Source organism: Rhinolophus sinicus, chromosome X (assembly GCF_036562045.2).
Source record: "Rhinolophus sinicus isolate RSC01 chromosome X, ASM3656204v1, whole genome shotgun sequence".
Taxonomy (NCBI): Eukaryota; Metazoa; Chordata; class Mammalia; order Chiroptera; family Rhinolophidae; genus Rhinolophus; species Rhinolophus sinicus.
This window is the reverse complement of record NC_133768.1, coordinates 117,201,982-117,225,475: the sequence shown is the minus strand read 5'-3', so window position 1 is coordinate 117,225,475 and position 23,494 is coordinate 117,201,982. Positions and strand designations below refer to the sequence as shown.

At 35.3% G+C, this 23,494-nt stretch overlaps 1 long non-coding RNA gene across 1 annotated transcript; it reads right to left on the bottom strand.

Annotated features, from left to right (window-relative positions):
• Positions 1–344: 344 nt before the first annotated feature.
• Positions 345–23,494, bottom strand: LOC109455999 (dnaJ homolog subfamily B member 6). The gene is made up of 3 exons (XR_012493270.1): positions 13,964–23,494; positions 11,854–11,979; positions 345–10,791 (listed from the first exon to the last, which is right to left on the bottom strand). It is a non-coding gene; the product is annotated as a dnaJ homolog subfamily B member 6 (long non-coding RNA).

Genomic DNA, 23,494 nt, shown 5'->3' with positions numbered 1-23,494 from the left:
ATGGCAGCATAATATTCCACTGTATGCATGTCACACTTTCTTTATCCATTATCTGTCAATGAACATATGGGTTGCTTCCTTTACCCTTCCCTTTATTTTTCTGATTCAGTACTTTTATTTAAGCCTCTAATTTCCTCTATGTGTATAACTATTCTTATAGTTCATCGATTTTTTTAAAATTATAACTGACATACAATATTAGTTTCAGGAATAAAACATAGTGATTCAACATTTATATTTTTACAATGTGACTGATCCCTGTGGTAAGTCTAGTAACCATCTGCCACCATACAAAGTTGTTACATTAATATTGACTATTTTCCCTATGCTTTACATCCCCAAACTTTTTTTTTTTTTTTTTTTTTTTTTATTGGGGAAGGGGAACAGGACTTTATTGGGGAACAGTGTGTACTTCCAGGCCTTTTTTTTCCAAGTCAAGTTGTTGTCCTTTCAGTCTTAGTTGTGGAGGGCGCAGCTCAGCTCCAGGTCCAGTTGCTGTTTCTAGTTGCAGGGGGCACAGCCCACCAGCCCCTGCGGGAGTCGAACCGGCAACCCTGTGGTTGAGAGGATGCACTCCAACCAACTGAGCCATCCGGGAGCTCAGCTTAAGGTGCCATGTTCAATTTTAGTTGCAGGGGGCGCTGCCCACCATCCCTTGTGGGAGTCAAGGAATTGAACTGGCAACCTTGTCGTTGAGAGCCTGCGCTCCAACCAACTGAGCCATTCGGGAGGCAGCTCAGCTCAAGGTGCCGTGTTCAATCTTAGTTGCAGGGGGCAGAGCCCACCATCCCTTGCAGGACTCGGAGTTGAACCGGCCACCTTGTAGTTGAGAGCCCACTGGCCCATGTGGGAATCGAACCGGCAGCCTTCAGAGTTAGGGGCATGGAGCTCCAACCGCCTGAGCCACCGGGCCGGCCCTTATTTCTTTTTTTAAATGGAGGTTTTTGCCTCTTATGCCCCTTTACTTTCCCCCATACCAGAGGCAACACTCAGGCAATGATTAAGTTTTTCTCTGTATTCTATGAGTCCGTTTCTGTTTTGTTCGTTTGTTTTGCTTTTCAGATTCTACAAATAAGTGAAATCATATTGTATTTGCCTTTTTCTGACTTATTTCACTTAGTGTAATACCCTCCAGGTCCATCTATGTTGTTGCAAATAACAAGATTTCATTATTTTTTATGGAAGAATAATACTCCATTGTATATATGTACCATCTCTTCCTTATCCATTCAAAGAACACCTAGGTTGCTCCCATATCTTGGCTTATGTAAATAATGCTGCAATGAACATAAGGGTGCATGTCTTTTCAATATTGAAATGTTTTTCCAGTACCCATCAGCTCCAAGTCTTTTTTTTTTTCAATCTAGTTGTGGAGGGTGCAGCTCAGCTCCAAGTCGTTTTCAATCTAGTTGTGGAGGGTGCAGCATCACTGTCCCATATGGGGATCAAACTGGCGAACTGGGTGTTATGAGCACTGCACTCTAACCAACTGAGCCAAACGGCCGCCCCCTATTTTTATATTTTGAAGAACCTGCACTGTTTTTCATAACGGCTGCACCAATTTGCAATCCTACCAACAGTGCACAAGGGTTCCCTTTTCTCCACATCCTCACCAACACATCTTATCTATTGCCTTGGTTTTTTTTTTTGATTGGGGAAGGGGAACAGGACTTTAGTGGGTAACAGTGTACTTCCAGGTCTTTTTCCAAATCAACTCCAGGTCCAGTTGCTGTTGTTAGTTGTAGGGGGCACAGCCCACCATCCTTTGCGGGAGTCGAACTGGCAACCTTGTGGTTGAGAGGACGCGCTCCAACCAACTGAGCCATCTGGGAGCTCAGCGGCAGCTCAACTCAAGGTGCCGTGTTCAATCTTAGTTGCAGGGGGCGCAGCCCACCATTCCTTGTAGGAGTTGAGGAGTCGAACTGGCAACCTTGTGGTTGAGAGTCCACTGGCCCACGTGGGAATCGAACCGGCAGCCTTCGGTGTTAGGAGCAGGGAGCTCCAACAGCCTGAGACACTGGGCCGGCTCATCTGTTGACTTTTTGATAATAATCATTCTGACAGCTGTGAGGTGGCATCTCACTGTGATTTTGATTTGCATTTCCGTGATATTTAGTGATGGTGAGCATCTTTTGATATGTCTATTGGCCATCTGTATGTCTTGCTGGAGAAATGTGTGCTCAAATCCTGTGCCCATTTCTTAACTGGATTATTTATTTTTGATGTTGAATTGTACGAATTCTTTGTTTTGGATATTAACCCTTTATTAGACAGATCATTTGCAAATATCTTCTATTCAGTAGGTTGTCTTTTCATTTTGTTGATTTCCTTCACTGTTACGAAGCTTTTTAGTTTGATGTGGTCCCATTTATCTTTGCTCCTGTTGCCCTTGTCTTAGGACACATATCCAGAAAAATATTACTAAAAGCAATGTCAGAGAGTTTACTGCCTATGTTTTCTTCTAGCAGTTTTATGGTTTAGGGCCTTACACTTAAGTCTTTCATCCATTTTGAGTTTATTTTGTATATAGTGTAAGAGAGCGGTCCAGCTTAATTTTTTTGCATGCATCTGTCCAGTTTCCCCAACACCATATAATAAATGAGACTGCCTTTTTTCCCCATGATATATTCTTGCCTCCTGTCACAGATTAACCATGTAAGTGTAGGTTAATTTCTTGGCTCTTCAGTCTGTTCCTCTGTTCTGTGCCTTTTTCTGCCAGTACGATGCTGTTTGGATTACTGTAGCCTTGTAGTATAGTTTGAAATCATGGAGCATACCTCCTTCTTTCTCAAGATTGGCTAGTCGGGGTCTTTTGTGGTTTCATATACATTTTAGGATTATTTGTTCTAGTTCTGTGAAAAATGCCATTGTTGTTTTGAATAGGGAATGCATTGAATTTGTAGATTGCTTTGGGTAGTATGGACATTTAAATGATATTAATTCTTCAAATCCATGAGCACATTTATGTGTCATCTTCAATTTCTTTCAGTGTCTTATAGTTTTTGAAGTACAGGTCTTTTGCCACCTTGTTTAAATTTATTTCTAGGTATTTTACTTTTTTATGATGCAATTGCAAATGACATTTTCCCCCTGAATTTCTTTCTGATAATTCATTATTGTATAGAAATGTCACTGATTTCTGTACATTAATTTTCTATCCTGCAACTTTACTGAATTCATTATTTCAAATTTATTTTAGAAGTCTTTAGGGTTTTATATCATGTCATCTGTGAATAGTGAGTTTTCCCTTTTCCTTTCCAGTTTGGACGCCTTTTATTTCTATTTTTGTCTAAATGCTGTGGCTAGGACTTCCAGTACTATATTGAATAAAAGTGGTGACAGACCCTTCTCCTTTATTAGAGTCATATGCATTACATCCCTATACAAGGAAAACTCCACTTTTTTTTTTTTCAACTTGAATCATAATAAAAACACAAAATATGCTATTATATTTATACTGGTGTTTGACATTTTGAAATTTCTTTTATTCCTGATATTCCAAGTTTCCCTTTGGGATCATTTCCCTTCTGTCATAACTTTAATTTTTTTCCCCCCCGAGGTTTGCTGACCACAAATTCTCTTCGTTTCCCTTTATCTCGAAACATCTTTATTCAGCTTTCCATCCTGAAGGATATTTTTGCTGCATATAAAATTCTTGTGACATTTCTTTTCTTTAAGCATTGTAAAAATGCTCTTCTGTCTTCTGGTTTCCATGGTCTCTGATAAGGAATCCAGTTACTGACTTGTTTTATATGTATTTTTTTCTTTATCTTAAGATTTTGTCTTTCCTTTTCAGCAGTTTATGATATGGTTGGGTGTTGTTGTTTTTTTAAAGCTTACTCAGTTTGGAGTATCCCGTGCTTCTCGAATCAGTATTCAGCTCTCTCAACAAATTTGTTAAACTCTTTTTTTTTTTTTAGTATTTTTTTGTGCCCCACCCTGTCTCTCTTCTTCTTCTGGACGGACATCAATGTCACAAATTGTAGAACTTTTAGCATTGTTCCACAGGTTCCTGAATCTCTCTTCAATTTTTTTTCAATATTTCTTCTCTCTGTTCTTCAGACTGGATAATTACTATTGGTCTTTCTTCAACTTCACTGATTTTTCTACTCTCATTTAAATTCTGCTATTGTGTGATAATCTCAGTATCAGAGTCATCTCACTTTTGCCATCTGTTGAGTGTCTTAAGCATTGTTGAGATGTTCCTGGTTTGTATGCTGAGTAATTATAGAATGTATTCTGGGTATTTGAAATGTTTTGTTATGAGACACTTAGCATTGTTAAAATTTTATGTAGAATGATTTTTCTTAACCCAAAAAATGACCCATTTAAGTTCAAGACACAAGTTCCAAACCATCTATTGTGGCCATGCTTCCAATTATCAACTTGCTTTACAAAGTCTTTGCAGTACTATCGATCTGTAACAAATGGGTGTAACCGGGGACCAATCAGAGACCTAGGCACAGGTGCACTCTACTTTTAGTTTTCAAAAAGTTTTGTGTGCTGTTTTAGGGTCACAGTCACACTCAGGGTAAGCCCAGAAATTCATATATAATTGTACGCAATTTCTTTCTCAAGCTGCCGGCTTTCCTCGATCTCCCTAACACTTCCTGGATTGGAGGGCCCCCCTTTCTTGTTCCTCTAGCTACAGAGCCCAGGGTTGATCACCCTGCCATGTCACAGACTTTACACTCCTGTGGATGCCTCTGGAGCCCAAGCAACCAAATGATAGGTTATAAAACACAGTAACAAGTATTCTCCCAATGCTGTTTGGACAACTCCTCTAGTCATACAGAAGGATTCAACTTCCTCCATTGTAGGAGCTTACTGGCAGCCAATTATATCAACACCAAAACACCACATAATTTTAGCTTCTGAATTGAGGCTTGTCTGTTGGCTGAGGTAGGGGAGAATAACACAAACATTAAGGGATTTTCCCTACTTTGTCCCATAAGGACTCCCTTTTCTACCACTCAGACCAGAAAGAGAACTCACCTCTTAGAGGCCTTTCTACCTACTCAGTGTGTATTTCAGATATTTAGACTGCATTTGTGCCCAGACTGAGTAATGGTAGAAAATAAAACCAGGAATCTTGATGATAAATCAGTTGTACTTTGACTTCTGCCTCCTTCCCATATTTGCCCACTATTATAAAATTTCTGAGCCTCTCTTTAGTTAACTGCTTCATGCATTATCTACAGGGTTTCAACTTGCATTCTGTGAGAGTGGAGTTTGTATTCTCTTCCAAGATCTTTTTTCAATACAGTGAATTACATCAATTAATTATCAAATGTTAAACTAAACCTTAATTACTGCCATAAATTCCAGTTGGCCACGATGAATTATGCTTTGTATATGCTACTGCATACAATTTGCTAAATTTTCGTTAAGGAATTTTGTATCACTGTTCATCAAGTATATTGGTCTGGTAGTTCTATAATCTTGTGTGATGTGTTTGCTTGATTTTGGTATCAGAGTAATACACACCTTATGAAAAGGGCTGGTAAGTATTCCCACCTCCACTATTTTCTTTGTGTATAATACTTTGTGTAGGATTGTTAATTTTTCTTATAGAATTATATAAAATAATTATATCTTTTATATAATTCACCAGTGAAGTCACCTGGACCTGGACTTTCCTTTATAGGAAGAATTTTATTACTGATTTAAATTTGTTCATTGACATGAGTTGCATTATTTTCCTACTGCTACTCTAAGGAATTACCACAAAATTAGTGGATTAAAGGACACAAATTTATTAATGTTTAATGCTGTTATTTATATGATTGGATATCTTCTTACAATCTTATTTTTTTTACATGTCTCCTCTGTTTTTTCTGTTTCTCCTCCTCTTCCTTTATTTAGATTATTTGAGTATGTTCTAGCATTACTTAATTTACCTTTGGGAGTTTCATTTTAAATATCTTAATGTTCCCCTGTGCATTAAAATATACAGGGGGTGCCCAAACAATTTATACAAGTGGACACTTTGGTTAGTGTTGCTCAAGCAGTAGTTCACCGTCATCAGTAGTGTCTGGATGCTGACGGTAACCACTTTGAGCACCTCTTGTAATTGCAGAAGTCACACGTGACTTGCATTCATCTTTTGTTATTGGTATACATTGAATATTACAATTTTAATAGTTTTTGTTTTTTAAAATGTGTATACATTTTTTTGGCATTTTCTGTATATTCTAAACATTTGACAACCACTTATATTTAACATTATACCATTTAATGCTAAAAATGGAAACCTTATGACTATATAGGTTTATATGCTTGACATCTCCCCTCAGTGATGTTACAACTGTTATATTTGTTACTTATAAACACATAAATACAAGTGAACATTATAACTTTTGCTGTAATTAGTTGTCTCATAAAAAATTAAACGTAACAAGGAGAAAATAATTGTCCTTTCCATTTAGTCAGATAATTACAATTTTCAATACTCTTCATTCTATTCTGAGTGTTTGTGTTCCTCAAAAGTTAAACATAGAATTATCACATGACCAGCAATTTCACTGACAGATACATAGCCCAAAGAATTTAAAAAGCATTCAAACAAAAACTTCTATAACACACTAATATCTATTCTAGCACTATTTAAAATAGCCTAAAGGTAGAAAACATCACAACTGTCATCCATCCACAGATGAATGGTAAAAATGTATGTGCTAAATCCATACAATGTAATATTCATTCATTATAAAGGAATGAAATACTGATACAATGATAATATATAAAACCTGAATGAACCTTGAAAACTTTATTCAAAGTAAAAGAGACCAAGCACATAAAGCTATATATGATCCCATCCATATGAAATATCCAGGAAAGGCCAATGTATTATATATTATAGAAAGGTGATTAATGGTTTCCAGGAGCTGGGGGGCAGGGAGGAAAATGGGGTTGTGACCAAAGGGTCTCTTTTTTGTGTCGACAATGCTCTGGAACACTGTGGTAATGGCTGCACATTATAAATGAATTAAACTTCACTAAAATTTTCACTTTAAAATAGTTAATTCTGTTATGTGAATATAATTCATAAATTATAAATTAAGAGAATAGGGCAATACTTCAACAAAATTGTCATTTTTGCACAAAGAAAACAAAATTCTACATTTTCATCAGTATATTGAATACTAAAACTTTTTGAAGGTATTTTAAACAAATCTAACAAATGTTAGCCAATGTTTTAAAAAACTTTTATTAAAGTATACTTGGCATGTAATATTAGTTTCACGTATACAACTTAGATTCCACATTTATATACTTCACAATGTGATCACACCAATAAGACTAATAACCACCTATCCCTGTGCAAAGTTATTACAATATTATTGACAATGTTCCCTGTGTTGTATACTACATCCCTGTGGTTTATTTATTGTACAACTGGAAGTTTGTATCTCTTATTCCCCCACACTTTCATCCCCTCCCCCCTGGAAACCATCAGTTTATTCTCTGTGTCTATGAATCTGTTTCTGTTTCGTTTGTCTGTTTTGTTTATATTGCACATATATGTGAAATCATACATTATCTTTTTGACTTACTTAGCGTAATACTCTTTAGGTCCATCCATGTTGTCACAAAAGACAAGATTCCATCCTTCATTTCATCCACTAAATTCTTCAGCTCCAGCTCCAAATCTTGTTTGATTATTAGTTTCAATCTCTTTGGTAAAGTACTCCTGTTCATTAATTTTACTCATGAGCTCACTGAACTGTCTTTCCAACTTTTTGTGCAGCTCACCGAGTTCCTTCATGACAGCTATTTTGAATTTTCTATCAGTTAGATGACAATCTTCCAGACTTTAAGTTTGGTTCTTTGAGAACTATCATTGTCGTGAAATTATGAATTATGTTACTGTGATTTTTAATGGAGCTTTTAGAGTTGTTCTGCTGGAGCATTTGAAGTAACGAACACTTTTCTTATTTAGGTAGGGTTTTATTTACCTAAAAATTATTTTTGGGGGGAGGTGCTTTGTTCATCTTGATTCTAATATTTCAACAGGTTGGTAATTAGAGGCCTTTCTTCTGTTTTCCAGTAATTGGCGCTATAACGTAAGATTTGGTTTCTCCTGCCTTATATGTGAGAGCCAGCATTTGAGGCCTCTGGTTCCTGGAGTCTCAGTACACATGTGCTGCTGCCACTGTGGGGGATGGGGAACACCTGGGTCACAAGTGTTGCTGCGGTGACTAAATCCTCTGGTTTCACGTGCCTCCAGGGTTCCTGGATCCTCTGGTTACAGGCTTTGCTGCCATTGCTCCTCTAGTTAAACCACCTACCTCCACTAGATCCAATCCACCCACCTTCAGATGTACAGATGTATGGACCTCTCAGGCTTCCTGGTGTGCATGTGTAGAGGAACTTTTGTTGGGAAATGGACATCCTTCTGGTTATAACTTCAAGGGGAGAGACAATGAATGGCTTACACTGACACAATGCTGATATCACTCCTTTTTCTTTTTAACTTAAATCTGTTACAATCTTGGCTTGATTACACATAAAATTTTATTCTCAAGATTGGTTTTCCACAAACCTTCTACAACTTACTATATCCATTTACGTCTCGTCCTATCTTTTTTTCTTATTCATTTAAAAAAAAATTTTTTTATTACTAAAGTTTATTGGGGTGGTGATTGTTAAAGATAGATTTCAGGTGTACAATTATGTAACACATCATCTATATATCACATTGTGTTTACCACCCAGAATCAGCTCTCTTTCCATCACCATATATTTGATCCCCTTTACCCTTATCTACAATCCCCCTACCTCCTTACCCTCTGGTAACCACTAAACTATTGTCTGTGTCTACGAGTTTTTATTTCTTCATTTGTTTGTCCTGTTCTTTTGTTGTTTTCAGTTTTATATACCACGTATCAGTGAAATCACATGGTTCTCTACCACGTATCAGTGAAATCATATGGTTCTCTATTTATTTCGCTTAGCATTATAATCTCAAGATCCATCCATGTTGTCGCAAATGACACTATTTCATCTTTTCTTATGGCAGAATAGTATTCCATTGTGAATATATACCACAACTTCTTTACCCACTCATCTACTGAAGGACACTTTGGTTGTTTCCATGTCTTGGCCACCATAAATAAAGCTGCAATGAACATCAGAACACATGTCTTTACACATAAATGTTTTCAAATTTTGGGGGTAGATACCCAGTAGAGGGATTGCTGGGTCATATGGGAATTCTATTCATAATTTTTTGAGGAACCTCCACACTGCCTTGCATAGTGGCTGCACCAGTCTGCATTTCCACCAACAGTGTATGAGGGTTCCTTTTTCTCCACAGCCTCTCCAACACTTACTATTTGTCTTGTTGATGACAGCCATTCTAACTGGTGTAAGGTGATATCTCATTGTGGTTTTGATTTGCATTTCTCTGATGATTAGTGATGTTGAGCATTTTTTCATGTCTATTGGCCATTTGTATGTCCTCTTTGTCGAAATGTCTCTTCAGGTCCTCTGCCAATTTTTTAATTGGATTTTGTTGTTGTTGTTGTTGAGTTGTATGAGTTCCTCATATATTTTGGATATTAGCCCCTTATCAGAGGCGTTGTTTGCAAAAATCTTCTCCCATTCAGTTGGCTGCCTCTTTATTTTGTGGATGGTTTCTTTTGCTGTGCAGAAGCTTTTTGGTTTGGTATAGTCCCATTCATTTATTTTAGCTGTTACTTCCCTTGCCTTTGGAGTCAAATTCATAAAACACTCTTTGAACCCAAGGTCCATAAGTTTAGTACCTATGTTTTCTTCTATGCAGTTTACTGTTTCAGGTCTTATGCTTAAATCTTTGCTCCATTTTGAATTAATTTTGGTATGCAGTGACAGCAATCTAGTTTCATGCTTTTGCATGTGGCTTTCCAATTCTCCCAGCACCATTTACTGAAGAGGTTGTCTTTTCTCCATTGTATGTTTTTGGTTTCTTTGTCAAAAATTATCTGTTAATATTTATGTGCGTTTATTTCTGGGTTCTCAATTCTATTCCATTGGTCTCTGTGTCTGTTTTTCTGCCAATACCATGCTTGTTTTGATTATCGTTGCCCTGTAGCACAAGCTGAAGTCAGGGAGTGTGATACCTACAGCACTGTTCTTTTTTCTTAGGATTGCTTTGACTATTCAGGGTCTTTTGTGGTTCCATACAAATCTGATGATTTTTTTGTTCTACTTATCTAAAAAATGCCACTGGCATTTTGATGGGGATTGCATTAAATCTGTATATTGCTTTGGGTAACATGGCCATTTTAACTATGTTGATTCTTCCAATCCATGAACACGAAATGTCTTTCCATTTCTTTGTGTCTTATTCAATTTCTTTTAAAAATGTCTTATAGTTTTCAGTATATAGGTCTTTCACATCCTTGGTTAAGTTTATTCCTAGGTATTTTATTCTCTTTTCTTATTCTTAAACAATGATTTTATTCTAGAGAAAAAGTTACTTTTTTCTTTAACAAACAACAAAAAATATCCTGTATGTATTGTTTTTCTGTAAACATTCTAGTTTCCTTATCTACTTTTCATATATTGTCATTTTCTTTCACTCTTATTATTTCTAGTAGTTTTATTTTTATATATTGAGTTTTTGTAATTTTTGCTATCCAGTGAAAACTAGGAAGCAGGCAATTGTGAACTGCTTATCATGTACTAGCATTATTTAGTAGATTAGCAAACTTATAAATACAGTCCAAAATTTTTAGAAGTATATTCTTCAATAATTCTTGAATATGGCAGAAACCATGTTTATTAATAGATCCAAAGATCTTCTCTCTGTAAAAAATTAAAAAGCCAGAAGATAAACTTATATGTAGCATTTACTGCTTATCTTATTTGGAAATCATCTAGATAGTCAATGAATATTTACTATTTAGTTTAATTTAGTATAAACTTTGATCTCATTTACATTTACTTAAATTGCTTATTTTTAACAATTATGCTTGGATTAGATATTAAACAGTTAACCATGATCTTTATTTTTCTTGTTGACAAATTTTGAAGATATGCCTGCTTTTATTAAACCAACAAACTTAAACTAGCTTTTATTTATTACAGATCACGTGAACTTAAAATATATTTGGGTTAGTTTTTATGTTATTGAGAGTATGCTTGATTTTCTTTAATCAATTAAATAGAGCTCTTTACGATTTAATTTTGGCAATACAATCTGGAGGTAGAAAAATTATCACTTATCTATAACATACATATATAAACAAACATACGGACGAACAGAGATTTTATAGCTTTTGTTTTAAAACTTTTTAGCCATGTCTCAGGCACAAAACTCAAAAGAACAGTTAGATCCAAACTGTGTTTTTAGCTGATGGATTAGGTCAAATGAACTGCTCAAATGATCAAAGATTTTTACTAAAGATTTTTTTTATTTGCATTCTGTAAGGATCTTTTCAGAGCTGTTTCTTAAGGCACTTTGTCATTTAGAAGCTTCTGCATACCAAAGAATATATTCCATTGCCTCTGAGCAATTTGCAATCCTCTCTTTTAAGGGTATCCCTTTAAGTGAACTTAGATAAGATAAAGGTCTCCAAAATGGCCACTGGAATTCCAAAAGTTCATCCATTTTACCAGGAAGGCACAACCTCTTGTCCAAAAACCAGGTGGAACCCACATTTGCCTTTAGATTCCCTAAGACATCTTAACTAAGAAAGGCGTTTTCCAACAGCTGTTCTAAAACACAGGGAATCACATATTCCTGGGTAAGGTGACTTACCCAGAAGCTCTAATAAACAAAAAGAGAAAACGAAATCAAGTGTGCACAATAAAGTTGGAGAGCTCATAATGCAGAGAGAGCAGAGCTCAGATCCAAGAAAGACTTACCTTAAAACTCCAATGTCAGCAAGGAGGCATCACGCTCAGTGGGCTCTATGGGTATCAGTACCTTGTTGCTCACCGGTCTCAGTCACTGGATGCGTCTTCTTTGGATCCCATTTATGACACCATTAACTGTCAAATGTTCAGAAATAACAAGTAAAACCAGTAAGTCACTGAAGTAGTAATTAGTAAAATTTTATTGTGCAAATATCAAAAAGACAGTTTCCAAATTGGGAGCACTAAAACCAAAACATGGAATTAGCCTCAGGTGCATATTGTAACAAAACAACTTATACTGAGAAAGCAGTGACTGTTTATTTTTCACAGTGATTGGTGATAGTATCAAAATTTTCAATGGTTACCTTATATTAACCTTGGGAAAGAGTTTAAATTTTGCTTATTTCCAAAGACATAAGCAAGAAAAGACCCAGGTCAAGTTAATCTTGCAAAATAATCTAAATTAAGCTTTTTTTATAAGACTAAACTGGTTCTATCTGCCCTGGGACTTTTCAAGGCTGGCCTTTGTTTTTTATTTCAACAAATCCAACAGTTATACCCATATTGATACATGCAACATGTATGAATCTCAAAAAAATGTGAATAACTAAAGCCAAAAGAAAAATGAATATATTTTGTACTATTCCATATACCCGGGGTGCCAAAACAATGTATACAAGTGAACACTTTGGTCAATGTTGCTCAAGCAGTAGTTCGCCATAATCAGAAGTGTCTGGACTCTAGTGGTAACCACTTTGAGCACCTCTTGTAATTGCAGAAGTCAAACATGACTTTATTCATCTTTTATTATTGGTATATACTGACTATTACAATTTTAATATAATTTTCCTTTCTTAAAATGTGTATACAATTTTTTTGGCAGCCTCTGTATATAATTTTAAAAATGCAAACTACTGTACACTGACCAAAAACAGGTTAGTGATCACCACTGGATACAGGGAGGTGTTTGTTGAGGGGTGGAAGGAATGCAGTACAAATGGACAAGGCAAACTTTTCCTGATGATAATTACACTCATTATTGTAAATATGATAGTTTCGCATAAGTAAAAACAAAGCAAATTGTACACTTTAAACAGTCACTTCATTTTTTTTCAATTATGGTTCAACATCCGTAAATCAATTAATATGATACATCACATTAGCAAAATAAAAAGTAAAACCCATATGATCATCTCAATAGATGCAGAAAAAAATTAGACAAAATTCGACATCCTTTGAAGATAAAAACTCCCAATAAAATTGGTATAGGAGGAACATATGCAGCATAATAAAGGCCATGTATAACAAACCCACAGCTAATATCATACTCAATGGGGAAAACCTAAAAGCCTTTCCTTTAACATCAGGAACAAGACAAGGATGCCCACTATCACCACTTCTAGTCAACAGAGTATTCTAAGTTTGAACGATGGCTCAGACAAGACAAAGATATAAAAGGCATCCAAATTGTAAAGGAAGAAGTAAAACTCTTATTATTTGCAGATGACATGATACTAAATATAGAAAACCTTAAAGACTCCAACAAAAAACTGTTACAATAAATGATTTCAGTAAAGTTGCAGGATACAGGATCAATATACAGAAATCTGCATTTCTATTAACCAATAACAAATGATCAGAAGCAATTAAGAAAACAATCCCATTTATATAATTGCATCAAAAAGTATAAAATACCTAGGAATAAATTTAACCACAGATATGAAAGATCTGTACTCTGAAAACTATAAGACACTGAAGAAAGAAATTGAACACAATAACAAACAAATATAAGTATATAACTTGTTCATGGACTGGAAGGATTAGTATTGTTAAAATGTCCTTACTACCTAAACTAACATACACATTCAAGCAATCCCTTTTAAAATATCAATGTCACCTATATAATTTTACTAACCAATGTCACCAAAATAAATTTAAAATAAATGTATATCAATGGCATTCTTCTCAGAATTAGAACTAATCCTAAAATTTATATGAAACCACAAAAGACCCCAAAAAGTAAAGAAATCTTGAGAAAGAACAAAGTGGGAGGAATCACGCTGTGATATCAGAATATACTACTACAAAGATACAATAATCAAAACAGTATAGTACTCACATAAAAAATATAGAGATCAATGGAATAGAATAGAGAGTGCAGAAATAAATCTTCACTTATAGGGTCAATTAATCTACCACAAAAGAGGCAAGGATATAGAATGGTGTAAAGACGGTCTCTTCAATTAGTAGTGTTGGCAAAACTGGACAGATACATGCAAAAAAAAGAAAAGAAACTAGACAACTTTCTTATACAAGAAACAACCTCAAAATGGATTAAAGACTTAAATGTTAGACCTAGAACCATAAAACTAGAAGAAAACATAGGCAGTAAAGTTAATATCATTCTTAGCAATCTCTTACTACAGAGGGTGCCAAAAACATGTATACACATTTTAAGAAAGGAAAAAAAACTATAATAAAATTATAATACTCAATACATACCAATAACAAAAGATGAATAAAAGTCACATTTGACTTCTGCAATTATAAGAGGTGCTCAAAGTGGTTACCACCAGTGTAACTTTAATACAGTTTTTTCCTTTCTTAAAGTGTGTATACATTTTTTGGGCACCCTCTATATATCTCCTGGAGCAAGAGAAAGAAAAGATAAAATAAATGAAGGGGAATACATCAAACCGAAAAGGTTTTGCACAGCAAAGGAAACCATGAGCAAAATGAAAAGACAACCTACTGAGTAGGAGAAGATATTTGTAAATGATATATTCGATAAAGGGTCACTATCCAATATATACATATAAGAACTCATACAACTTAACACCAGAAAAAAAAATTTCAATTAAAATATGGGCAGAGGAACTAAATAGACATTTCTCCAAGTAAATACAGGCGGGCAACAGACAAATGAAGAGATGCTCAACATCATTAATTATCTGCGAAATGCAAATCAAAACCATGGTGCAATATCACCTCACACCTGCCAGAATGGCCATCATCGATAAATCAACAAACAAGTGTTGGTGAGGATGTGGAGAAACGGGAACCCTTGTGCACTGTTGGTGAGAATGCAAACTGGTACAGTCACTATGGAAAACAATATGAAGGTTCCTCAAAAAATTAAAAATAGAGCTGCCCTGGGGGTGGCCGGATGGCTTAGTAGGTTAGAGTGTGAGCTCTAGACAGCAGGTTGCCGGTTCGATTCCCACATGGGCCTGTGAGCTACACCCTCCATAGCTAGACTGAAGACAACAAGCTGCTGCTGAGCTTCCGGAGGGGTGGCCGGATGGCTCAGTTGGTTAGATCACGAGCTTTTAACAACAAGGTTGCCGGTTCAATTCCTGCATGGGATGGTGGGCTGAGCCCCCTGCAACTAAAGATTGAAAACAGCGACTGGACTTGGAGCTGAGCTGTGCCCTCCACAACTAGATTGAGGGACAATGACTTGGAGCTGATGGGCCCTGGAAAAACACTGTTTCTCAATATTCCCCAACTAAAAAAAAATTACTTAAAAAAAATAGAGGTGCCCTACAATCCAGCACTTCCACCTCTGGGTATTTATCCTAAGGAAACAAAAACACTAATTCAAAAACATATATGCACCCCTATGTTCACTGCAGCATTACTAATAAATAAATAGAGCAAGCAAAGCTTGGTTCTGGGTTCATGAAAGTTTTGATGTTATCTGTAGACTTTCCTATATGCTTGAAATATTTTATTAAAAATAGAAATAAGATGAGAACTTTTAGGACAATAATGTATTAAAAAAAGGGCACTTTATTCTATGTCAATTATACCTAAATACGACTTTTAAAAAAAGGCTAGTAAAGGAAATGTCAAGCTACAGATTCAGAGAAAATTGCAACTCATGTATCTGATAAAAGAACTTATATACAGATTAAAATAAGTTTATCAACATTGCTGCCTAAAATAACAAGGAAAGAAGAAAATGTGCAAAGTGTTTAAGTTGCTACCTGGTTTCTTGATGCTTATAGTGAAATCTGAGAGGAGAGAGAGAAACTGAAAAAAGGAGTACTAATCATGAAGGAATTTAGACCTAATGGTTTGAAAATTTCTATTCTCTCCTGAAGGCAAACTATGTTAAAGTTAAGCAATGCTTTCCAAGTAAGGATCAAGTCCAGAGTCCCACCAGGAAAATAGGGTCTCAAGGTGAAGCTGAGGGTATGGCTCTAAAAATCCTTTGTTAAGGCATCAGAAAGAGAAAATGTTGTGCCTCAGAATGTTAAGTCGGACAAAAGACACTTTAAAGAATTTAAGTGTGTGCCCGAGCTTCAAACAATAGGGCTAATAAGAAACACAAAAACTTTATTTACAATCCTCCCAACAGAAGACCAGGCTAAAGAAAAGCTTAATTGGAAGAGATTTCAGGGAGTAGTGTTTATTCGTAGGAGACCAAAAAACGATTTTAAAAGAACTATAATTCCAAACACACCACCAACTTTCAAGGACAGAGACAGAAACACAAGAAAAAAAAGACTTTGAGCTGCTAAAACCTACGAGCAGAGAGCAGGCTACAAAAACGACACAGTTGAAAACACAGGCTAGCTACCGTATAAAAGGAAGGGCGATTCAGACAGCGGGTGGGACCAAGAGCCCTGCAGAATTATTCCTTGGCAGAAATGGAGCTGAGTCCTAATCAAGGAACTCCCCCAATTTTCCTGTCTGGATTTCACAATTCCTACCTATTCCTTTGGCCTCTCATTTTCTCCCTGTTTGAATGGGAATGTCTATGGGGGTTTTCTTTATCAGTCTCGCCCGTGTGTTGAGCAAATGGAGCACGCACATACACCTCCATTACTCTCCCAGCAGTATGCTATCATCGCCACAGAATCCATCTTTATGTGGTATCCCCATTAACAAAGATTTCTCAGTATTCCTTTTTCCAACTGCTTTTTAGTTCATACAGGGAAAAAAGGGTTAAAAGCCAAAAATAAAATACTAGCTTTTAAATTTAAATATTTAGTTACCTTTCCTGCTGTCATGTCTTCATATGGAGTTGGATTACTGTCTAGTATCCTTTCAGTTTAGTATTTCCTGAAGGGCATGTCTACTAGTGACAAATTCTGAGTTTCTGAAATTCCTTAATTTCTCCTCCATTTTGTTATTGTGGTAAAATATGCATATTTTTGTTATTTTAACAATTTGTAAGTGCACAATTCAATGGCATCAAACACATTCACAATGTTCTATAAATATCAACACAAAATCAATATCCAAAATGTTTTCATAATCCCAACAAAAACTCTGTACTCATTAAACAAAAACTTGCTCTCCTCCCACCGCCCTGTTTCTGGTAAACTCTATTCTACTTTCTGTCTCTATGAATTTGCCTATTTTAGCTGTGTCAGAAAAGTGAAAGGATACAGCATTTATCATCTGCATCTGGCTTATTTCACTAAGTACAATGCCTTCAAGGTTCATCCATTTTATATCACATATCAAAACTTAATCATGTTCCATTGTACATATACCACATATTGTTTATCCATTCATATGTTGATTGACACTTGGGTTGTTTCCAACGTTTGGATATTGTGAATAATGCTGCTATGAACACTGTACAAATTAATGACTGAATCTCTTTTTTCAACTTTTTTGGATATATACCTAGGAGTGGAATTGTTGTGTCTTATGGTAGTTTTATGTTGAAGCTTTTGAGAAATTGTCAAACTGTTTTACACAGCAGCTGAACCCTTTTAAATTCCCACCATCAATTCACAAGGCTTCCAAATTCTCCATACCTTTGCCAACACTTATTTTTTTAATTATAGGTACCTTTGTATGTATGAAATGGTATGTCATTGTGGTTTTTATTTCCCTAATGATTAATATGTTGAGCATCTTTCCATGAGTTTACTGGCAACTTGTATGTCTTCTTTGGAGAAATGTATATTTAAGTCCTTTGCCTAATTTTGAATTGCTTTGTTTTTCTTTTTGTTGTTGAGCTTTACGTATTCTTTATAAATTCTAAATATTAATCTCTTATCAGATACCTAGTTTGAAAATATTATAGCTCATTTTTTAAGGTTGTCTTTCTGCTTTATTCATAGTTTCCTTTGATGCAAAAAATGTCTTAATTTTCATGAAGCCCAATTTAGTTTTTCATTTGTTTCTTATGCGTTTTGTGTCATTCATGAAATGATCACCAAATCCAATTTCATTAGGATTTTGTGCAGTGTTTTTTTTTCTAAGAGATTTTATAATTTCATCTTATAATTTCAGGTCGTTGATCCATTTTGAGTTAATTTTTGCATATGGTGCAAGTTACGGGTATGATTTTATTCTTCTGCATGTGACTATCCAGTTCTGCAGGCATCATTTGTGAAAACACTGTTCTTTCCCCATTAAATGGTCTTGGCACCTTTGTCAAAAATCAATCAATCATATATATGATGGTTTATTTCTGAGCTTTATATCCTATGCCATTGGTCTATATATCTGAAATACCAGTACCATAGTGTTTTGCTTACTGTAGCTTTGTAGTAAATTTTGAAGTTTGGCATTGCAAGTCCTCCAAATTTATTAATATCTTTTAAGACTGTTTTTGCTAATATGGGTCTCTTGATATTTCATATGAATTTGAGGATGGGTTTGTCTACTTTTACAAAAAAAGTCATTGGAATTCTGATAAGGATTGCATTAAACCTGTAAATCATTTTGTTTTAGGTATTATTCATCTCAACAATATTAAATCTCCTAATCCATGAACATAAGATGTCTTTGCATTTATTTAGGTGTGCTTTAACTTCTTTCAGGAATACACCAGATTCACATTTCTTTTATTCTTTTTAAGCCAACAACAAAGATCTAGTTAACCAGCTTTACATTTTTAAAACTAAGCTTAACATTACATATTTAAACTGTCAAAACTTACTACGTTGACAGCATTCATGCACATCCTGAATTTATATTAAATTAGAAACATATTACCATTGATGCTTAATATCTTAGACTACTAAATACTAAAATAACAACAACAACAACAAAAACTGAAATTATTTTCGTGGAAGATTCATTCTGGCAATGCTAACTTCACAGCAGGCTGACACTACTTGGCTCACATTTCAAACACAACAGACAAGCACGTCCGTGCTGGTGTTAGTGTACAAGAGTCATGGCCATCTTGGAAAACATTTAATAAAAAAGCAATGTGCACAGAGAAATTTACAACAATTTTAAATAAAAATAAAAAAAGGTACTGTTATGTGGTTCCAACAATAAACTCAAGTCAATGAGAACTAGGGGCTCCAATGAGCTGTTTATGAATAATTTAGGTATAGTTATACTGAAAGTTGAGTTCTTCAAAATCCTCAAAAAATATTCCTATTAATCCTCAAATGGTGCTTCTTATAGTTTAACACTTCTATTTAATCTGTGCATTGAACTATTTGTTATGCAAGTGCAGCAGCTGCTCCTTGCCATTTATCATTAAGGACTTTGGACATCTTCAACTTCTACACTTTCTTGACCATCTTGACAATCTCTTTGTAGAGATTTTTCTGCCATTAACTATTTTAGTAGAGGTTGGTATAGATTTGAAGTTGCTCATCCTACTTCTACTAAATGATGTAGAAAAGAACGAAGTGAGTCTTTCACATCCTAGTGAATTGAAGGCAGTCAATCCTGTATCAAAAGAAAACCTGCCTCCAGAAGATGGAAATTCACTGAAAGCAGAGGAAAATGACCCTCTGCCCTGGCTCCTGCTTCTATGGGGACCCTTTTGACTCCCAAAAAAATTCTCTAATGGGTCTTCATTGAAGTTGAATGTCTGTTCTACCAAAACAATTCCCTGAAGACGATATCTGGGTTATGGAATGTGAAGCCAAACAAATGGATGGACAAAATGATCTCCACCTCCACCTCCACCATTGAACCCTTCTTTGCCTATCTGTCATAGATGTCCTATTTTCTGATAACACCTCATACACCTCAGCTACTCGTTTGAATTTTCTCTCTGCTTCTTTTTTATTCTGTTTTATTGGGATGCCACTTCAGTGCCAGTTTCCAATATGCCTTTTTTATATCCTCTGCTAAGTCATGTCTCTACATGCCTAGAACTTCATAGTACTCCACCATGTTTTAAGAGGCTGTAGGAACAAGTCCGAGGATGAAGGAGTAGGCGACATGAAGGAAGAGTAGCACGGTAGCAGGCCGGGTCTCCCCTTGGCTCTGGAATGGCTATGCTGGCAACAGCAGTAGAGGAAATGGTTCCTCGTGCTTTTCTTTCTCTCCTCAGATTTAACTTTTTAGGTATCATTAGAGAAAAAATTATATTCTTAATTTCATTTTTGGATTGTTTGTTGCTGGTGTACAGAAGTACAACTGATTTTTATCAGTTGATCTGTAGCCTGCAAATTTGAAGAATTTATTTTTTAGTTCTAGTAGCTCTCTTGTGAATTCTTTGGATTTTCTAAAAAGTAGATCATATAATCTGTGAACAGATATAGCTTTACCCCTTCATTTCCAATGCTGATGCTTTCTTTTTCCCTTGTCTAAATAGCTTTAGCTTTTACTTCCAGTAAAACATTAAACAGAAAATGGTGAAAATTGGCAATCTTTACTTATTAGTGAAATTAGGCGTAAAATTTTCAGTCTTTCATCATTGAATATGATGTTAACTGTGGGTTTTTCATAAATGCCTCTTATCATGTTTTGAGGAATTTTTCCTCTATTCCTAGCTTTCTAAGAGCCTATATAAAAGGCTGCTGACTAGAAAAAGAGCAAATTAAACTAAAAGCAAGCAGAAAAAAAACAACAGATCCCCAATCAATGAAATAAATATAAAGTAATAAAGAAAATCAATGAAACCAAAATGTGGATCTTTAAGATGAATAAAATTGATAAACCTCTAGCCAGGATGATCAGGAAACAGAGAGAAAGCAAGATATTACCACAAATGAGAAAGGTGACACCACCAGAGAGTATAAAGATACAAAACAAATGACACAATTCTGTACACCTGAAATCTATGTAATTTATCTATGTAATTTTACTAACAATTGTCACCCCAATAAATTTAATTAAAAAAAAACAAAAAAAAACAAATGATAAGTAATTTTATGAATAACCTTATGTCAATAAACTCAACGACTGGAATGAAATGGGAAAATTCCTTAAAAGATGGAAACTATCAAAACTAACTAAAAAAAATAAAAAAAAATAAAAAAAAATAAATATATATATATATATATATATATATATATATATACATACATACATACATATATAAAACTTGAATACTCCTATATCAGTTAAGACATTGAATTTAAGATTTAAATTCTTCCAAAAAAGGAAACATTAGGCCAAGACAGATTCACTGGTGAATTCTACCAAACATATAAGGATGAAATAATACAGATTCTACAAACATTATTTCAGAAAACTTAAGAGGTATTACTTTCCAACTCGTTTTAATGAATCACTCTGATACTGAGACAGGTTAGTTAGCATGTTGTTAGGCAGACAGGAAAGATCCCTGGTGAAATTAGCAAAAGGCAGCCATATCCTGAAACTCCAGGTTCTGGAATGTCTCCTTCACTCCAGGACAAAGATATGAGAATGCGCCCTGAGGTTAATAAATCCTGAAACTCCAGGTTCTGGAATGTCTCCTTCACTCCAGGACCAAGATATGAGAATGCGCCCTGAAGTTAATAAATTATCTCATAAATCCCTTTTGGCCAGACAAAGGAGCAGATCTGATAGATAGGAATGGGTTAGTTAATTCCTTTAAGGTGGGCAAACAGGACAAACCTGATAGACAAATTCCATTAGAAGGTGCCAGCCCCCTTCCCCAAGCAGGCAAGGGAAGGTATAAAAGTAAAAACATTTGCCTCAGTCACTGAGCACCCTCATTCGGGACCCCCTACCGCTCGGGAGCTCTGACCCTTTGCTTTCAATAAACTATCCTCTTTTTAAAAAAACTCACCTCTCCTTGGTCTGTGCTTTCACTCTTCGGTTTCATGGGACAGGATCCCGGCATAAAGGAAATATCCTACATCAATACTAAAACCTCACAAAAATATTGTAAGAAAACTACAAACTAATCTCCCTCATGAAAGTAAAAGTAACAATTCTTAACAAAATTGTAGCAAATCTAATCCAGCAATATATAAATAGGATAATGTATCTTGACAAAATGGGATTTATCTCAGAAATGCAGGCCTATTTCATAATTCAAAAACCAATCAATGTAGTTCATATATCGAATTAAAAAAACACACCATATAATCCCTTCAATGAACACAATAATGGCACTTCACTAAATTCAAAGCCCATTCTTCAAGAATGAAACTTTCAAAAAAACTGAGAATGAAAAGAGTGATTTAACCTAACAATCTACAAAACAAAACCCTACAGCTATTACTGTGTTTCCCCGAAAATAAGACCTAACCGGAAAATAAGCCCGAGCATGATTTTTCAGGATGACATTCCCTGAACATAAGCTCCAATGCATCTTTTGGAGCAAAAATTTATAAGACCCGGTCTTATTTTCGGGGAAACACAGTATTATGCTTAATGGTATAAGACTGAATGCTTTCACCTGAAGGAATGAAGATAAGGATGCCTATTTCCACTTCTATGCAATATTACAGGAGTTCCTAGGCAGTAAATACGGGGGGGAAATATAAAGAAAATGCGATAGAAAAAGAGAAAGTAAAATTGTCCTTATTTGCAGGTGATATGATCCTATATTTAGAAAATCCTAAGGACTCCATAACAAAACTACAACTAACAAAGAAGTTTAGGGAGTAATAGGACACAAGAATTAAAGCCCCCAAATCAACTGTATTTCTATAAATAGCAATAGTTTCTAAAAATGAAATTAAGAGAACACTATTTTGAATAGCATCAAAGGAATAAAACATTTAAGAATAAATTTAACAAAAGATTTGTTAAAAACTACAAAATATTGCTTGGACAAATTGAAGGACATGTATAAATGGAAAGAAATATATAGAAATATATGTTCATGGACTGGCAGATGCGATATTATTATGAAGACAACTCTTACCAATCTGATCTATAAAGTCAATGCAATGCATACCAAATCTCTGCAGGCTTTTTTTTTGGGTAAAAAATGGCAAGCAAGCACTATACACAATAGCCAAAACATGGAAACAACTGAAATGCCCATCGGTAGATGACTGGATTAAGAAACTGTGGTACATTTATACAATGGAGTATTACACAGCCATAAAGAAGAAAGAAATCTTACCATTTGCAATAACGTGGATGGACCTAGAGAACATTATGTTAAGTGAAATAAGTCAGACAGAGAAAGACAAATACCATATGATCTCACTTATATGCGGAATCTAAAGAAAAGAATAAGTGAATGAACTAATCAGAAACCGTTTTGGAGACATAGAGGAAAAACCGAGGGTTGCTAGAGGGGCGGGGGGTAGGGATAAGGGGGAAGGTGAGGGGTTTAGAAAATAGTCGGTAACCACAAGATGGCCACGGGGTTTTGAAAATTAATTTGGGGAACGTAATCAATAATGTAAAGATTTTGTAGGGTACCCAATGGACCCGTGTCCCATCTGGGAGACCACCTCAGGGATGAAGTAGATGCCTGATCTCCGCATGGTACACCTGAGGCTGAACAATAATGAAT